The sequence below is a fragment of the Bidens hawaiensis genome, unplaced genomic scaffold, assembly GCF_021521415.1.
Source record: "Bidens hawaiensis isolate Kalapana, Puna unplaced genomic scaffold, B.hawaiensis_p1.1 tig00034820_1, whole genome shotgun sequence".
NCBI lineage: Eukaryota > Viridiplantae > Streptophyta > Magnoliopsida > Asterales > Asteraceae > Bidens > Bidens hawaiensis.
Window position 1 is genome coordinate 12,712 of NW_027496054.1, and position 5,947 is coordinate 18,658.

At 34.5% G+C, this 5,947-nt stretch overlaps 1 pseudogene; it reads right to left on the reverse strand.

The window, feature by feature from the left end:
• Positions 1–4,042: 4,042 nt before the first annotated feature.
• Positions 4,043–5,154, reverse strand: LOC143586732 (uncharacterized protein At1g65710-like; annotated as a pseudogene).
• Between the last annotated feature and the right edge of the window lie 793 nt (positions 5,155–5,947).

Consider the following 5,947-nt stretch of genomic DNA (forward strand, 5'->3'; position numbering starts at 1 on the left):
ATTATTGACTCCAAGAAACTTACTCTATTGGTTATTAATGTTTCGTTTATTTATCTTATTCTCGGACCCAATGCTTTATTGACTCACGTGTTTATATTTTGTTAGCTCAATGCTACATTTATTTTTCCTATTATTCTCGACTCCAATGTTTCGTTTAATTACATTGATGTTCATATTTTCATTCATTTTTCTTATTATTTTAAGAATCTTGCTTATTTCGTTTAAATTCCAATAACATCATTTATTTTGTTAAACTTCAACGGTTTCACTTTGACATTTTCGCTTATCCTTGATCTCAAGGATTTGTTTATACATGTTGTTAATTTTGATTTATATAGTTCATTGTTATTGATTTCCAAGTTTTTATTTATTGTATTTATTGTATATGTTTTAAAACCCACACAATGGGACGGATTATGTGGACCATCCGACGATAAAGGTAATTATGGGTCGACACGTAATTATCCAAGTGCTTGCGTGGAAGACATAATAAGTACGTTGTGTGCAATAACTCAAAACCTGGAATGATTTTGAAAGACGGGACAAATGTAGTATGATAAGGGCATGGTGGATACGCCGCTGGTACATCCTATATATAAGTGTCATTGCCATATTCCCATTTGTGGCGTCTTTCTGGTCATTCAAAGTTCCATGTTACTGTTTTTATATAATTAAGTATTTTTTATAAAAAATTATTATTAAAACATTTTAACAACTCCGTGTATTAGTTATTTTATTTTAAAATTTTATCTTTATTTTAATTTCAAGACGAAATTTCTAAAATTTGTAAGTCCTGTGACATTTGCCATTTTTCAAAACCGAAACCCGCACCATTTTAAAATTTCAATAATATCCAGATCGATTTTTATTAATAAAGTTGGATTTGTTTATTTTATTTATGATGTTAAAATTCATTATTACAATCCAATTAATTACAGGTTTCATTTCATAGCTTTATATCTTTATATCTTTTATGCATTTTATATCTTTATTTCTTTTAATCTATCATAAGTTTTATATTACAAACTTTAATAATGTTTTGTTATTTATTCAAGCCATGCATCAATCCAATTCATGGCTCAATTTATTAGTTTTATGTTTTGATTAACATTTATATGATCATATTAATTTCCTTTAATAAAAATTCCTATGTTACAAGTCTAAATTTATGATTATTATTCTACATTTTTAAGACTTTTTAACACAATTAAATTCTTTGACCAACTTAATCAAATTGAAACACCCTTGACTCTTTTTTCCCTATAAATTGAGCTCATTTATCTTCCTTCACTTTGTCACATCCACAATTACTAAATTTCCTTTTTCTTGAGCTCTCTTTGGTGTTTTGCATAACTTTGACTTATAAAGTCAAACCGATCAAGTTAAAGATTTTTTCTTATTATCTTTTATGTCCATTCCTCGGATATGTTTTTGTTATTTTATGCATGTTTCCATTATTTAGAAACTTAATGCTATGTTAAACATAACTTGACATTAGTATTAGTTCATAAAAAAAACAAACTTGATTCGCTTACGTATTTATTCGGTTCGGTTTATTTATTTAATATATCCAGCATCTAAAAACTAATTATTTCATCACATCAACTAAAAATAATATTTTTAAAAAGTCGGAAAATAATGTGACTAACCATTATTATGACCCAAATTTGTGTAAATAATTTAAAATGAACTCACTTATACATTTTCATTAAAAAGTCTAAAAATGGACAATTATAAAGGTAATATATGTTTTCTTACAAAGGCTTAAACACTAAACCGAAAACCAAATTTATCTAAGTCTTATGTTTCATTTATTACCTTGAATCGTATTTTGAACCTAGAAATATTTTCTAGGGCCAATCGTCGAACAGAACTCATCCATTTCAGCTCGCTTAAACGCATAGTTCGCTTTTATTCACTTAACTTAACAAGTGAGTTTTTCATAACCCATTTTTAAGGTTTTTAATATTTTTGGGGTGTAGCATGTCACAAGTTTTATTTCGTTAGTTATGCGCTTGTTTACAAACCGATTCACATTTATCGTACATGTTAATATTATTCTTGCATATTGTTTGTGATTATACGTGAATTATGTGCAAAGTGTTTACTGTTTTTATGGTGGAAGTTACGCAAACGCATAGTGGGAGGGTACGACGAGACGTACCTGCGCCGTCTAACGTTACGACTTTGGTTGTTTACGTAAGGTGGTTCTCATTTCCTCGACTTCTACGGCTTCGGCTAAATGAACGGGAGGACGAAACTATTTGATTTCATTTACATTATGTTTGAATATTTATTGCATGACGATCATTTAATCGCGCATTTTATATATATTTATATACGCAAAAACTCATGAAAACTCACCAACATGTGTTGTTGACAAAATATATTATATATTATTTAAACGTGCTGCATGTTGATACGATTAAGTGTCAGGACAAGAAACCTAGTTATACCTTAGGGTTATTTCAATGAATAATATTTGTTTCTTTTTGTAATGTTGTTTGTCTCATTATTAAACTATTTGTGTACTTGCGAAATTATGGAATAAAATAAATATATTGTCACTATGAATAGTGTTACGAGCTTATGAGTGATCTATACATTGCACCCGGGCGTATTCCGCTTAAAACTAGGGTGTTACAATCCCGGCCATGATAAACCAAAATTTAATATATAAAAACCTCAAAGTTATGCCTAACTCAATCCAAACCCAACACAACTCTTGGACACTCAAACCTAACCCAACAAAGATATTTACACGAGAACCCACCATTTTGTGTAACATGTGTAATTCCACTACTCCGCTACCGCAATGTCGAAATGCTCCAAATTGTGGTAATTTCGGCCATCTCATCAACTTCTGCCACGAAATTTTGCATACCCAACACCACACATGTATTCCCACGACCTATTACCCAATCATATACTCGTACTTCGAGTTTGCTACCATTGTGATGATCCGAGCACACCGTCATGCTCAAAAAGGCCTAACTTGTTTTGCATTTATACGATTAATGTTGTCCTTTATAGAAAACAATGCTAGATTTGACCAAAAAACTAAGTTCCGGATCTTATTATGGCAGCTTTACCGGGCAGGTTAGTAACAAAGTGATACACTTATCTCTAATTAGTCTGAGGGGATGTTAGCTAGCCAGATTTCATTAATAGGCTACCTTTGAAATGGTCAGAGGTAGAGTCTGCTTTGTTGCACTTCTTAATGACTCATGGAGCCTCTTAATGGTTAAGTTACAAAGATATGCTGAATCAAAGGCTCTTTAATCAGTCAAACCTCTTATTGATTTAACACTAGATTACCAAACAGCCCCTTAACCTCACAACTTAAGCTTTGTAGATCAACTAATCTAATTGTGTTAAACGTTACTTGGATTTCTGCTGTTATTACCTATATTAGCTCCTATGAAAACAACCTTTGTCCATGAAATTCGCAATATTTGACTAGGTGTTTATATACATTTCACATGTCTTGTATGACAACTAGAGAAACCTTGTAGACCCATGACAGCACTATCATAAATTTATAATGCTGGCAATGGAGATATGTGTAAAATTAGCCTAAAACTTTGTTCAAAGGGGATTTCAAAATAGCATTTTTCGGTTGCATACTACGCTTTCTTGGATCTAAAAAGTGACTGCTTGAGTTGAGTCAGCCGGCTTACATGTTGCGCAAGTTAAAATGGCATGAGGCGTGCCTATTGGGACGGCCTCTTGTACACAGGTAGATTTTGTGTATTATTAGGTTATACATATAGCCGTTTTTTTAAGTTTTACATACATAGAATTTAATTATACATTAAATCATATGCAGAGGTTATTTGTATCTAAATTACCTTGTGCCTCTTGGCAGGACAACATGAAAAGTGAAAACTAAAAAGGTGTTGAATAAAAATCCCAGCAGTCAAGTATGTGTGTATACTTGAATGTAAATGTGATCACAACTATCAGCAAGATCAAGCAAGCTCTCTAAATAACAACAAAGGGATCAATTATCATGAATTATCATCACATAAATAATGTGCCACTTTTACAAACACATAATACAAATGTACCATGATGCTTTCTCAATACAATTCAAGTCATACCAGAGCTCTCTTTCTTCATGGCTGTGTTCCTCCATCTTTCATCCGAACACAAAGAGCTCGTATTGGAATTCATGTCAGCCACCGCCTCCATAATCAAGCACGCCTTGCTTACGCACTCCGGCAGATCAAAAGCTGGCTGCGTTGTGACAGTGTTCTTATGAAAGTTTTGAATATCCTCAAGCAACAAACTTGCATATGAAGGCGGACTCAGACTAGGACTAGGTTCAAAAACTGGCACCGGGTTCATGTCTAGGTCCCGAGATAGCCTCCGTGTTCGTTTAGTATCGCGCGGTCGTGCAGATCTACCAGCATTGTTATCAATCTCCACCAGTGACTTGCGCCTATGAGCCGCCTCTCGGCTGCTGCTGCTTTCCTGGTCTTGACTTATGTCGTCAGCGAAAACCCTAATTCGAGCCCGGAGACACATTTCGCTTAACATGAATTCGCTTTACCGGACCGACAGGCGCTGGTTGTTGGACAGCTACATTGCTACTCTTATCAGTGGGCGGGACCGAAACCATTTTAGCGGGGCGATTGACAGCGGGATTAAGAGTAAAAGGCGATTGGGATCTTCTACTGGGGGATATGCTTATTCTTCTTTCCTTACTGCTGGATCTTCTAGAAGGAGATATGCTTATTCTCCTTTCTTTACTGTTAGAGTTAGACCTTCTACTCGACGAAACCCTAAATTCCTGCCGATGGTGGTCATCCTGTGCGTCATCATCCACGTCAGCATTTGTATTGCAGTCTGAATTGGGACGAGAACGCCGTCTTCTGTAGCTAGGGTTTTGAGTTCCGGCAGAACTGTTCCGGCTGAGCGTGTGGCATTGTACGAGGATTGAATCGACATCTTCCTTAGTGAAATTGGGGTTCGGAGTCTAGGGAGGTTTTTGTCGCTGTCTTGGTCGGAGTGTCGGTCAATGTCGTGGCTGACTCGGTATTTGATGACGAATAACTCCTTTTTGAAGTCATTGGTGGGTGGTGGGTGGTCGTCGGAGGATTGGGGCACCGGTGGGATAGCGGTGGCTTTCTTGCTGAAACAAGAACCCATAGAAGAGATAGAGGGGTTAGCTTTGTTTTGAAATTTTGAATTTCTATGGGGGAACTGGAAAACAACGATGCAATGCACTGTTTTTATAATATTAATATATATATATGTGCAGCAACATTTTAAGGAAAGTTATATATAAAGTAATTTCTTTGGTGTTTTCTATAAAGAAATTTTGATAAAAACAAAAATTATTTCTTCTCTACCCCTTTATATCTTTTACTTTACTTTGTTCATGCTAAGTATTTTAACATAAAAAGTCAAAATGCATCTATACAAAGAATATTCAATCATTTAGAGGTTTAAATCATGTTTGGTATTAAATATAACTTTGTAGTTTATTGTTATAAATCAAACCACTTATACTACTTAAGTGACGAAGCTTAGACGAAAAGGTAGGTGCGACTGATGCGGATTCAATACATATAAAACAATTTTTCATAAGTATGGTTGTCAGGCTCAGAATTTTCAAATTAAAGCGGGCAAGTTTACACTATGTGTAATTTTTTTCAGACAAAAACATGTAATGAAAAAAAAAAAAAACCAGAAAAGGGGGTGGGAACCCGAGCCTAACAGAAGCTCCATTCATGCTTACTATTTTAGCTCATATATAGAACACTTTTAGAAGATTTAAACATAGCATGTAACAATGTGTTTAAAAAAGGATAAACTTGAATGATATTGAACGTGTATTGTTTACATTATACATGAAGAGGTAGGTCCCAGCAGAGCCCAGTTGGACCCGCAAGACTCACCTTAAACAGGGACGTCTGCGCAGAGACCAACTGGATCCGCA